General features: G+C 39.2%; 2 long non-coding RNA genes across 2 annotated transcripts in view; both read left to right on the forward strand.

Annotated features, from left to right (window-relative positions):
- LOC128143419 (uncharacterized) overlaps window positions 1–11061 on the forward strand; it is a 33292-nt gene extending 22231 nt beyond the window's left edge. The window contains exons 5-6 of the long non-coding RNA XR_008235749.1: window positions 1180–7627; window positions 9980–11061. This is a non-coding gene — a long non-coding RNA (uncharacterized LOC128143419). The remainder of the gene's footprint in view (window positions 1–1179; window positions 7628–9979) is intronic.
- A 91-nt stretch (window positions 11062–11152) lies between these two features.
- The window catches only part of LOC128143371 (uncharacterized), a 48612-nt gene continuing 46076 nt past the window's right edge, over window positions 11153–13688 (forward strand). The window contains exon 1 of the long non-coding RNA XR_008235738.1: window positions 11153–11597. This is a non-coding gene — a long non-coding RNA (uncharacterized LOC128143371). The remainder of the gene's footprint in view (window positions 11598–13688) is intronic.

The following is a 13688-nucleotide window of genomic DNA, read 5'->3' on the forward strand; positions in this document are numbered from 1 at the left end:
AACCTGGGGTGTTTTGGGTTCACCTTATTGATTTAGATGCTCCTTCCTACAAAATCCTGTTAATGCAGATTGCATTTTCAAGACAGGACTTACAGTACAGGCAAGACTTAAAAATTTATATTGCCTATAAAATTCTAACAGAATAAACCTGTCCAATTCTATTGTGTAAGCAAGGACCCAGTGAATAGAGGCAACACAAATGAAATGTAACAACTTGCAGGTACAGCTGTTTATGTGTGTGTACTGTATTTCCTCAAAGCTGTGCGAGACAAAGGAGGAAGGAAGGGTGGAAACACTGTTTGTTAGAATTGTTATATCATTCTTAAGGTTTTATATAGCTCATTTTTCCAGCTTCAACTGTGTTGACTAATTGAAAACTAGCAATCCTAAATTGGAAAAAAAAATCTGTTAACACGGATCCCTTTCCAGAAATGCTTACATTATATGATGAGCTCGTTATCTTTTTTGCATTAACAGCGCATATTTTGAAGTCTGGTGTTCATTTGCCGCATTGTGCTCCCTCCTCCTTGTGCTCTAGTGGCAAAGTCACTTTCCCTTAGTAGTGGCCTGCTCAGTGAAAAAATAACCTGATATGTAATAAACAGGTTTCACAGGTGGGACTGCTTCTCTCTTGCTGCCTTCACTCTGCTCTCTTGGGAGAGCAGGAGTTTTCTATATGTATCTTAGTGACAAGCCATGGATGGAGAATATTATTTATGATTTAGCTGCTCTTTATTGTCCCTTATCTTTATGTATGTCTTTGCAGTGAACCACAGAAAGCTGAAGAGCCCTATGACTAGATATGGAGTACAGGGAAGACTATTACACTCCAGAATTACAGCTCTCCCTTTGTGGGTGGTGAAAGGCAGGGGAGCTTTTATCTGGCATTCTCACTGCTGATTGAACTGACCTTCTGATGAGTCTGCGTTTTCCCTTGTGCTGTTTTCACTATGCTGCGCATACTGGATCTCTGTGGAGACAGTATTTGTCATTTTACTGAGGTGATAGGGACTTCTAATGAGGCAGAAATCCAACTCTTCTCCACCATTTCCTTCATGACTTTCAGCTTGCCTGTTTGACTATCCTCACAAAGCCTTGTGTTAGCATTTCTTGACTTAGGATCACTTAGGAGGACATCTTGAAAGCTATGCTAATATAGGTTCTCTGATTTTATTATAGGTTGCTTCTGTGAGGTATGAGCCTGCATTTAAAACCAAAAGCAAGAAACCAGACAATGGAGCTACTAAATGCACCTCTTCCATTAGTGGGTAAGGGCTGGAAATGCCACTAACCAAAGGTCGATGGCTTCTGTCAGTCACAGCAGAGCTGAGAAGAGACTGAGTTTCAGCCACAAATGGTGCTGTGAGTTACCTCCTCCTGTTTTCAGTTTGATTCTTATCTGCTGTTTTGGGTACCAGTGTTGCTCTTGGCACACTTAAGATCAGCACTTTTAATTAAGTGGGTGTCCTCAAGTTTCACTGACTTTTGAGTTTGGGAGAGAGTTTAATTTTTGGAGGATCTTTTAGAAATGGATTGATTAGTATAGCATCAAGGAGAGAAAATTCTTTACTGGAAAAGAAGGAAAAAAGAAGCAAAGATACCTTTAAGGCTGACACCATGAAAAAGATCATGTAGAAAAATGCTAAGTACAGTGCTGACTACAGTGAGGATCCAAATTATTCAGGCTGACAGACTGGCTTAAACTACACTCAGTGCTCTGAAAGTGTATTGAAAGCATGCATTTGTTTCTATTATCCTAAGTCCTAATGGGAGCTCCATAGAAGTAGTTGGATTTTCCATTGTTAGGATGACAGCAGCGCTGTCACCCTGCATAACTATTGTGTTTAGCTAATGTTGTGCTGTGATTACCATCTTGTGAGGGTGGTCTTTCTTCACCCACAGCATTCTTCACAGCAGGCAACTTCAACCAAGTCTGATTTCAGCTTTCATTCCAGTTGGATTCCTGCCCCTCTTTAACCTTGTCAAAGCCAAACCAGAGTGCCTGACATACTGCATGGGTGGTTGCCTTTTGGAGAAGAGTATTGCAGACACATTCCAGACTTGGACAAAGCATTCCTGTTTGAGGAGAGGTCTGCAAATTAGAAGTACAACCTTCAGAATTTTAAAGAAACTTTTAGGAACTATGGTTTAAAAAGATCTGCTTTATTTCCTTGCTTGTGGTAGTCTTGTTCCTTTTAACATTCCCAGGAACCGTGAGAATGGCCACTGGTCATATATCTCACCTGTAGCAAACACTTGGATGTGGTGAGCTATGCAATAGCAGTGAAACAAACATTGGGGTCCTCCAAAAAAACCAGGAATCGTATCTGATTGGAGCAGCTGAAACAGTAATGCAACAGCTGAGAGAAACTGAGTAGTGCAGAAGGAATTTACAAAGAACGCGCTCTTCAAATCTTCCTTTGGTACAATGAATTGAAGGCCAATGTTAACACCATAAACAGCACCATGTTTTAGAAACTATCTGTGAGTCTATTTGTGTGCAAGCATGAAATTGATAACAGGCAAATATCTGCTAAAATTGAACTGTTTGTAGGAGCTACAAAATGCCTTCATAAAACTCCTCCCCCTGATTAACCAGCTCATCATTCTTCCTTGCTAAGTATGTGTGGGTGGCTGTTCCAGGTTTGCTAACTCTACAGATATTTAAATATCAGACCTCTCTGAAATGCTGGAATTAGTGGGTTCTGCTAATCACAGTTCTGTGTAAAGCTGTCAGGAGGCTTGATACTGACTTGAGAAAAATTAGAACTTCAGCCCTAGTTTTCAGCTACAACAAGCAGCATGTTATTGATATATTAGGATAAGCAGCAGATAAGAAGTACCTTTAAGTATTTGATGTTGATTTATAACTGAAACTCCCAAACCCTGCAGCAGTTCATTTATCTTTTGCCTTGACCTTTCTGAATATTTAGTATAGTTATTGGTTTTAATGGCATACACACCTGAAATAACTGTTTAGAGACCTCATTCTTCAGAGACTATATAATACCCAATAGTACAATAACATCTGGAAATAGAAGACAACTGTAAAGGCTTTAGACAAACACATCTTGCTTTACTGTTGACTTAATGAAGAGAGACATATGGAACTTCATGTTCCTAAAGGAATGTGTTGGACTGCAAATAGAAATGCAAAATGGAGAAGTCCAAGCAGTTACTTTCCATACTACATTATGAGATTAGAAATATGCTGATCTGAATAGGAACTGTAAAAATCCATAATGCCTTTTGACAGAGATCATAAATCATGGGCTTTTCAAGGGTATTAAACAAATTCCGTCCACATTGGTAGAGCTGTTTTTAAAATACTTGTTTTAAATAATGGCTTGTGCTATGTTTTGAAAAATGTGGCCTCCCTTCCCAAATTATTCAAGTTATTTCAATAACTTAATTTTATACTCAAATGTATAAAGAAACACTAATTTTTCTAATGTAGTGGTTCTAAATGTATTGATACATAAAGTATAATGCTTTTAAAATCACGATGAAAAGCTGAAGACAAAACTTGTGTATGGAATGATATTGTGATAGTATCCACAAGGCCGTAAAACAGAGATGTCAAAAAAAATTATTTTTTTTTCCTCTGGAATTAATAATGTGCATTGTTTTGATTTTGTTTATGTCTAGATTTAAAAATATTTTCAGATAAATTATCCTGGAAAGTCTACATAAAAAGTTCTGACTCTAATAGTCTTACTTGTTCAGAATCTTATGTTGAGTAATACTTTCTTCTGAAACCTATTAGTTAAGTATTACTCAGTATTAATAACAGTATCAAAGTTTTTTCCAATGATTGTATAGAACATCTTGCGTGACTGAATAATGTTCACATGAGAGAAAGGCTTGCAATGTTTAATGGCTTCTTCAGGAAACTGCAAAGAGCTCTGGGTATCCTGAAAGCCTACGGAAAGGTTCTACAATATTCTTCCTTTTTTTCCTCAAAAATGAAAAACTAAAAAAGTTTTTATGTAGGTTCTAGGAAAAGAGACAATGTTTCTTAAAATAATAGTCTGTTTCTTGGGGAGTTCATGTGTGTAGTAATAAAGACTTCATTGTAAAAATAAAGGTTTGCTAACAAAACAAGAATAAAACTCTCATTTTTAGGGGTAAAAGGAAGGGAAGAATGATTCAGTTGAATATCTATATATATGAAGATGGCATTTATGGCTTCGATTTTTTCCCAGAAATGTCAAAGCATTTTACAAAAGCTCATATAACATAAGCTTGCAACTAAATATCAAAAAACAAGTGGTTATTAGTACCTCTACTTTACAGAAAAATGAAAGAATAACAGAGCAGACACTGATTTTCCTGGTGTTACCCACAAAGTCACTGGCAGAGTAATGAAAATAACCCAAACTATTCATTTCTTGTCCTTGGTTTTAAGCATGGAACCGCAGCTTCTCCGGCGTGATTGAAATTTGATGTTAAAAGTGGCAAAGGACAGACAAAATGAAGAAAATGTTATTTGTATTCAAGAGAATGAAGTCTCATTTCAGGGAAAATTTGTGTTGAAAAGTCATATTTTGTGACTGAAGTAGGCTTTCTTAGAGACCTCTTGGGACACTGAATTTATGACACTGTGTTCAAAACAGTACTTGAGTTCCTGAAGGTTGCTCTAAATAAAATATTCCATAAGGCTATTTGGGAATAAGATAGTCTAAAAGACTATCCGCTATTTGAGACTTATTTGAGATTTTTAAGACGATACCTGTTTTTCTAAACAAAAAGAGTCAAACTGCAACAGAACTACCTGCTGGCTAGAAAGAAAGAAATGCTTCAGCTAGCAGGGTTTGTAAAGTTAGTGGCCTCCCTCCACAGTTTTATGTCCTCTCTTAGCTGACAACTAAGTTTATAAATACTCTTAGCTGAGGGATAGGATCTCAGACACAGAAAAAGGAGTCAGGAAACACTGTATTGGTAGCATAGGCAGGAACCAGGGCAGCTATGGGAGTCTCTGCTCTGCCTACCTTTATTGCATGATCCAGACCAAAGCTTACCTGTATTTCCAGGAAAAAGAGGAGGGAGAACAAATGACAGAGCCCTCTTTTTTCCTTCCCCTCTTATACATCTATTTGTGGGGCATTTCATAAGGAAGCTTAAGCCCAGGAGAAGTTTCTCGCTTAACGCAAATGGTTGGTGTGGCACGTGACAATGCAGATCTACAGATTTCAGCTACCTGGTGGCTGAGAACCTGGTGCCTACAATCCTCAGACTGAGCCCCTATGAGAAATTTTGTTGTCACGCTCAGTTATGTTCCTTCATTTCTATCTTGGCTGATAGATACCACCTAGATTACATTTGTGGCTGTTTACATTTCCCCCACTCTCCTTAGCCATCAAGTCAAGCTTGCATTCTCTTTTAGCAACTTTTTTTCAGCAACTAGATCTTAAGAGCCTTCCCTGGTACCTAAACACATATCACACAGCTCCTGGTGTGCCTCAGGAGGAAAAGTCACCCTGCTTTTTTTCATGTCAAAAAAGAAAATTGCTGGAGTGTCATGAAGCAGCTGGAGGTCACAAGAAAATGTTTTCAGCTGGCCAGAGCCTATCCTGTTGTCCTGGGTCAGATTAATACCCCAGATAGCTCCTGGCAGAATAATCAACAAGAACTGTGAAGTCTGAGAGTCAACACCCAAACCCCGTCCCGATCAAAATGATCTCCCCTACTTCATCCTAGGTAAGTGCTACTGGTAGGTGCTACAGCCTGGTTGGTCTTTTTTAGCTGTCTCCTCCAGACTGGTGAGCTGCTTCTGTTTCCAGTTTGATTTAGTGGATATTTAGGCACTTTCAGGCCTTAAGGTGAGATTTTTTTGACCTGTTTGGCAGTCACTGCCTACACATTCTTTGACTTCTTCAGGGAGCCTTCTGAAAGAGTTAAAGGTCCAAGGAAATGGAGATTTAGAGATTTTTGTAACGCTAAGCTTAACTTCAGTACAGCATGAACGCTGTTTAATTGATTATATTACTGTCTATTTGTTAACTAATATGTCCTGTCTTCCTTAGTTTTTTAATGCCTCAGAATGTATTTAGTCCAGAGTCTTGATAACTGAAAATATCCTTAGATTTAGGAGTTAAAAGTTACATTTAAATAAGAATATAAATTGTTTAGGGGGAGAGAGTCTTCTCTGATATTCTGTGATTGTAGTTTATGACTTCTCTACCTCTAAAGCTGATTTTAATATTTTTCATTAAATCTAGTATATTCTTTCTTCCCAAGAGCTCTGCCTCTTCATTATAACCATTTCCATCAATGACAAGATCAGAGAGCATTTTTAATGTTAAATAGGATAGAAGGGTAGAAATTAGTACTTAAAGGGTGAAACCATTAGTATTTCTGAGTGCTTCTATGTATTCATCACTGCCTGATACAGATCAGTATTAATAATGGGAGCAGCCAGACATAATCCATCTGCTGGATATTCCTTTTCTCTCTTGCAGTGACTGCCTTGTCTTCTTTCTCAGACACTGCCTGCTCCGGTCTCCAGACAGGAAATCCAGACATGGCCATTCATCAATGCTGCTATAATCTGTCTGATTTTATTAGCTTTTGAATTTTATCACCAAAATGAAAAGGAAGGGGGGGAAGGAGATCCAGCAGTATGATTCTCTCATACCTATGAATTCTCCTCAGTACAGCAGATTGGGACCAGACAAAAATTAAGAAGTGAAAAGGTGCCTGGCAAATTGACCCCCCCCCCTTTTATTTTTAAGAGCTTGATCTATTTTATTTTATTACTTCTTCAGCAAATACATGTGGTGTGCTGCAGTCAGGGTTTCTGGCTGATGGAGTTTTTTTCCTTCATTTAAGATTTCATGGGTGCATATTTAATATTCTGTGTTATTGTGAGACCCGTCTAGGATTGCATCTTGTTTTGGAGAGCAGACCCAAACAGCAGTTGGAAATTGAGTTGCTTGGAGCTGCCGTATGGAGTAAGGCATTCCACTGCCAGTTGTCCCAGTTGGATAAATCCCAGTTGGAATAACTGGTTGAGGCAAAAAATGTTAGACTATGTGAAGACCACCGCTCTGACAAATGGAGACACAGCAGGAATGGACTAAAGCCTTTGATCTTTTCTGGCAAAGTGGCACAAACCATTTCAACCCAGGGCACCACCACAGGAAATCACTGAAAGTGATTGCATATTTTGGTCGCATTTACTCCCTGTACCCAGTTTCTGGTGAGGCAGAGAGGGTAAAATTTAGGTTGTGAGGAAGTGTCTACCTTGGAGCTGTGTGGAAATGATTAGATTTTCTCAAGGAGAACAAGTTCTTTGCAGAGTCCTTGTAGATATTCTGCTGTGGCAGCCTAGCTGGAAGATGAGTGTGGATTCATAGAAGTGTGGTATGTGCATGAAGTGGAGGAATTTTCTACTCATTGCCCTTTGCAGGACTGTACTGAAGTGAAGGAGTAGTTGCCTGAGTTCTTCTTATACCTTGTACTGGGCAGGAGAATAAATATAAGCACTTTATGCTCCTGCATGATTTTCCTACCGTTTTTTTAACAATTGTGAGCCATCCACCGGGCTGTCTCTCTCAGTGTAGACATCGGAAGGAAATGGCCCAGAGGTGCTGTGACACTTCTTCATTGACACACTGAGCTGCTGGTATGTTGAAGATGTGCACGGTAAAACTTCCATCTTGCGCTCTGTTCATTGGCCTAGTCTTTCTACATGTTGTGTGAAAAATGTTGCTTAATATATACTATTGTATATCTTTGAAATATTATCAGGAATTTTATATTAGGTTTTAAATCACCCCTTTCATCCAAGAATGCTAGCCAAGTATGTGGATATACAAATAAATGGAATGTTGAAATTCAGTTTATAAAGTGTTCCTCAGTACCAAAAAGATTAGTACAAGTTTAATCAATTTTATGGAATCTATCCTTCACTTAATATTTGAATGAGGTGACTGACTGTATTTGCTTCAGGTAGCCCAGATAACAGTTCCTTCTTTGCTTTCTGATGAGAAATAGGGTCACGTACATAGGCCAGTAATGTATATATCATTTTTATTACTCAACTGAATCTTTAGGACTTTGTACATGTTAATTTTCTAAGCAATTCACAATCATTTTAATAAGATCTGTATGTATTACTACACGAAGGCAACTTAAACTGCTCCCTCAGGAAGTCACTTGAGTTATATCTAACTACAATTACCTATAATTAAGGCTATTAACACTTCATTGTCTCAGACTTTTTCGTGCATACCATAGATTTTGGGGCAGAGACTTTGCTGTATTTTTGAGTGCTTGCGCAAATGGTCATAGGTTCAGAAGCTCTCATACAAATGATAATTTGGGACTTGGCAGAGTAGAATATATGTATCAGCTAGCAGAGATCTAAAGCTTTCATTTTACTATAGAAAAATTATATGAAATTCTAGCTGAAAATGGATTTAAATATTAATCCATTCTCAGATGTATGCAACTTTTAAAGAGTGGTTATCCTTCTGGAAGAATCTGGAGCTTTTTCAAAGCTCCACAGCTCCATTTAAAGTGTTTTCAGAAAATTTATATGCTATTGGTGTGAGAGAGAAAAGGTGCTTTTAGTATTTTCAGTGTAGCTGCACATTGAAACAAATATCATTATCTTTACTTCTTTGCATACAGAGGCATATAGAAGCATCTAGATAAATACAGCTGAATAATTAGGCACTTCAATGCATGTAAATAATAAAAGACCATTGGATCTTTTGATATTGTGTGACTTCTATGTACAATGTAATCAACAAAGCAATACTTGCCCTATTTTTCACTCAGAAAACAAAGCATGAAGCTATACATATTAAATGTAAATTCTTGGTTGACTTCTGTTAGTATTTAAAGGCAGTTGGACTGCTCATTCATGCCCCCAAAATTCTGTATTGTCATTTATTTGTATGGCATATAATAGATACCACTTAGCTGAATGAACACTGCTTTGAAACTGTGGAGTAAATTGGAGAGCAAGGGACATTCCTCTGGAAAATGTTTACTCTGTGGAGCTGTCCATCTGTTTTGGCTGTCAAGATGCTCACTTAAAGTCTTGATCTTTAGAAGCAACATAAGAGTAATAAATTAACTTTCAAGAAAATATTTATTCAGTTCTCCCTCTGCAGGGTATTTGAGCACCAGCCCAGTACACATCTGCTCTCTTACATGGAGATTAGAAATGTGAACATTATGGAAAAGAATCTGGAAAAGGCATCAAATTGATGTCTTTGAAGAGAGGCAGATTAATTTTGGAACTTCCTTGATCCCATGGTGAAATTATAGCATTCAAAAGTGGAATGATGTTAATGGTATTTTTCCAGAATGATATATAGCAATCTGTAGTAGCAGCATTGCTATGTTGTTTGCCATTTTTTTATAAATTCAGTTTGCATTATAGTATTAAGTGCCATTAATGTGGCTTTCCTGGTTTTGCACTTTGGTATGGTATGTGGAACAGATCAGTAAGTATTCTATCAGTAGAGATCAAAGCAGCTTTTGCAGTACTTGATGTGTCTGGCATCTTGGTATGTCTGTAATTCTGTAGAAAAATGTATACCGAAGCATCTGTAAAGAGTCTAAAGTTTTGTATTGGCATAGCATAAATCTACAAGCAGTGGAAGCATACATTTATATAAGCCTTGCATAAAATGGATCCTATGAGAGAGGATTCTTTCTATATTTCCAATTTCTCATTTCTGGAAACCCAAGAGCTGCTCCACTGCAGTTTACCAGAATGGGAAATACAGGAGGTATAGTTATTCGGAATATAACACCTGATCAAGAGAATGAGGATTTCTTTAAAAAATCATACAGTTCAAAACTCAGTCTTTTTAGGTTCATAACGTAGCCACCAATGACCTGCGGTGTAGAACCTTTTTGTACAATGGCTTTGTCCTCAAAATGCCCATGCAGAAAGTAAGAAACTAATATCTGATCTTTTTGCCCTGAAGTGTTCAAAAACTACTCTCCTGTCTTTCAGGATTCAACTCTAAACATCATGCTGCAATCTGTTCTCAGAGCTTGCAGCCTCCACATCTCTTCCTAGAGTTAAGAAAGTGTTCGAAAAAAAAAGAAGGTAATATTCATGGGAGAGGAAGAAAGTGAGTGCTTGTGCAAAAGGGCACCTGGCTTTTAATTTGGTTGTCAGCAAAGTCCTCTATGGTTGAAGAGCAGGTCACAGGTCTTGCTCCAAGGACTGCTCCTTATAACTGAAGTAGCATCACTGCTCCAGCAGCTCTATTTTGAAAGAAAACAGTGCTTTCTAAGAAACAGAATCTACCCAGGATGTGAGAAGTGTACTCTGAAAATGCCTACCTGTTATTCTGAATTCAGTAATTGGATAAAAGAGTAACTGTGTAACTGAAAAAATTTTAGTACTATAAAAATACATTACAGGATTACTAAAGGCTATTTGAAGTACTTACTGCCTAAATTTTGGTTTTAAGCTGTAAGTAAAGACAGGTGAAAGGTCAAGGTATTACAGTGCACACCTTAGAAAACACTTTTTAAAAAATATTATCATTGTTCTCGTTGTCTTTGTTTCAAGCTAATTTAAAAAGCCATTGATGTCCCTTTATGGAAAAAGGTATCTGAAGCAATAGGAACCTCTAATCAAAGCAGATGGACATTGTAATATGTGAGGGAGTGTGTAAGACTGTTTAATAATAAGAATTATGCAGATAGAGGGTTTGTCAAGGTATTGTTTTGATTTAAGAAACTGCCTGGTTGTAGTGGTTTAGCCTTCGCTGGCTGCCAGATGCCCACCCAGCTGTTCTCTCAGTCCCCCTCTTCAAAAGGACAGAGGGAGAAAATAAGATGCAAAAGCTTGTGGGTCGAGACAAAGATGAGGAAATCACTTACCGATTACTCTCACAGCAAAACAGACTTGACTTGAGGAAGATCAATTTAATTTATTGCCATTTAAAATAGATTTGGATGGTGACAAACAAAGACAGAAATTAAAACACCTTCCCTCCCTGCCCTGATTTTTCCCCAGGCTCAACTTTACTCCTTTGTTCCTGACTCCTTCACCTCCTCCCCGACTTGAGTGGCACAGGGTGCATGGAGAATGGAAGTTATGGTCAATCCATAACAGCTCCTCTCTGCGTCACGGGGCTGTTTCTCACACTTTCTCTCCCCCTCACTCCTCACTGCCGTGCAGCATTTTGCCCCTTCTAAAATACGTTTTCACTCCGTGCCCCGGGGTGGGCGGGTTGGAGCCGGCTGGAACTGGCTGTGTCCAGCACAGGGCAGCCCTGGCCTCTCCTCACACAGGCCGCCCGCCCCGCCGCCCCCGCTGCCAGCGCCTGGGCACCTGCACCCAATGCACTGGTAATCAAAAAGGAATAGCACAAATATGTCACAGAAAGAAGAAGAAAGTGAGGACACAGCTATATAAGAATACATATTTATAGAATCACAGTATCACTGGGGTTGGCAGGCAGAATTTTAATTTTGTTTTTACAGGAAACTCCTTCATGACATAAAGTTGGTGGAGTGAGGTCTTCCACCAGCAATCTAACCTGCAGAAATTCAACAAAAGATCTGAATTTAGAAATGGGTGGACATGGAAATGAATCCAGTGATATGCCTATCTGGTAATTTCTATTGTATATACTTTGTGTTTTGTGGTAGATACTCAAGCACCCACCAGTTTCTCTCCTGGAGAGATGAAGTCATGCAGCAGGGCACCATCTAGAGCACCCCACTTCCAGTGTGGAGGTGAGGTCCTCTACAGGGTGCTTAGCGCTCTGCCCATGCATGATGTGCATCTAGGATCAACAGTGGGAATAAACTTCTTTTCTGGTTAATATAGAACCAGTGGGAAAGGGCCTAGAACCAGTGCATAGCAGCGAATCAACCTCCAAGCTGACCCTCTTTGCACCATCCCAAAAGGTAATGGACACACTCTGGGTCTAGCATTTCTTAGTGAAATTGTGTTGCTCAACAAAGAGTGCACGTGGAGTTCTCTTTCTGCTGAGGCAGTAGGAACAAAGAGAAAGCAATTATTTTTAGTCAGAAATCCCACTCCCAACATGCAGCTCTGAATCATGATACTTTATTTCTATCCTTTCCCAAGCTCATTCTAGGAAATTATTCTCTAGCATTTCTTGGGTTTTCTGGTTGCTTTTTTCTTCCTACATGCATAATCAGTGTCCTCATCTCCTTTTTAGGTTTTTCTTCAGGAAATTTTTCAGCTTGAATGGCTTATTTTTGCTTAAGGCTATGTAACAGGGAGATGGCTTCCCTTGTTTCAAGCTTAACAAAGAAATATAATTGCTCTGACCTACATACATGCCAGTCAGATATTAGACAGATAAGAAATTCTGACTGAAAAGAAGAAATCAGCAGAGAGAAACTCAGGATGATTTAAAATAAGAAGGATAGAAATGAAATACATACAAATGGGCTGCTTCACTTCCTTGAAACAAGATTATTTACTTGTGTCAAACTGCAAGAAAACATGGTTCTTAGCTTGAGGATGGAGGAAAAACATACAGCAAAAAATTTTGTCTATATTGCAGCTGCAGACTCCTCTAGTTAGCTCTTGGTTACCATCTTCTTACCCATCAAAGTGATATCTACAGGACCATTACAACAGACTTGAATAATCCCATCTACTCCCAAAATGCAACAAAATATGTCAAGGGGAACATAAATGTATTGTAGCTGTATTGTTTCAGGAGCTAAGTTTAAATAGGCATCTGCTTCATCCCCTGTTATATCATACACAGTTTTGCTTCACTAATTTTGTATCTTATGTTAATTATAAGCAGAAATTTGTCAATAAAATTATTTTATTTCCCTAGCAGAGCTAGTCCAAACAATGTTTTACACAGTTTCCTTATCATGAAATCATAGAATCATAGAATGGTTTGGATTGGAAGGGGCCTTAAAGATCACCTAGTCCAACCCCGGGCCCCCCTCGGCAGGGACACCTTCCACTAGATCAGGTTGCTCAAAGCCCCACTCAACCTGACCTTGAACATTTCCAATGATGGGGCATCCACAGCTTCTCTGGGCAACCTGTTCCAGTCCCTCACCAGCCTCATCATAAAAAATTTCTTCCTTGTGTCCAGTCTAAACATACCCTCTCTCAGTTTATAACCATTGCCCCCTTGTCCTGTCCCTACAGGCCCTGGTAAAAAGTCTTTCTCTGTTTTTCTCTTAAACCCTCTTTATATATCAAAAGGCTGCAATAAGGTCTGCCTGGAGCCTTCTCTTCTCCAGGCTGAACAACCACAATTCTCTCAGCTTGTCTTCACAGGAGAGGTGTTCCAGCCCTCTGACCATTTTCATGTCCCTTCTCTGGAGTCACTCTAACAGGTCGATGCTTTTCTTGTACTGGGGACCCCTGAGCTGGAAGTGGCACTCCAGGTGGGGTCTCACGAGAGCAGAGTAGAGGGGCAGAGTCACCTGCTTGGACCTGCTGGCCACGCTTCTTTTGATGCAGACCAGGATATGGTTGGCTTTCTGGGCTGCGAGAGCACATTGCTGACTCATGTCCAGTTGTTCATTCATCAATATCCCCAAGTCCTTCTCCGCAGGTCTGCTCTCAATCCATTCATCCCACAATCTGTATTGATACTGGGGATTGCCCTGGCCCATGTGCAGGACCTTGTACTTGGCCTTGTTGAACTTCATGAAGTTTGCCTGGGCCCACTCCCCAAGCCTCTCAAGGTTACTTT

The sequence above is a fragment of the Harpia harpyja genome, chromosome 6 (assembly GCF_026419915.1).
Source record: "Harpia harpyja isolate bHarHar1 chromosome 6, bHarHar1 primary haplotype, whole genome shotgun sequence".
Classification (NCBI taxonomy): domain Eukaryota; kingdom Metazoa; phylum Chordata; class Aves; order Accipitriformes; family Accipitridae; genus Harpia; species Harpia harpyja.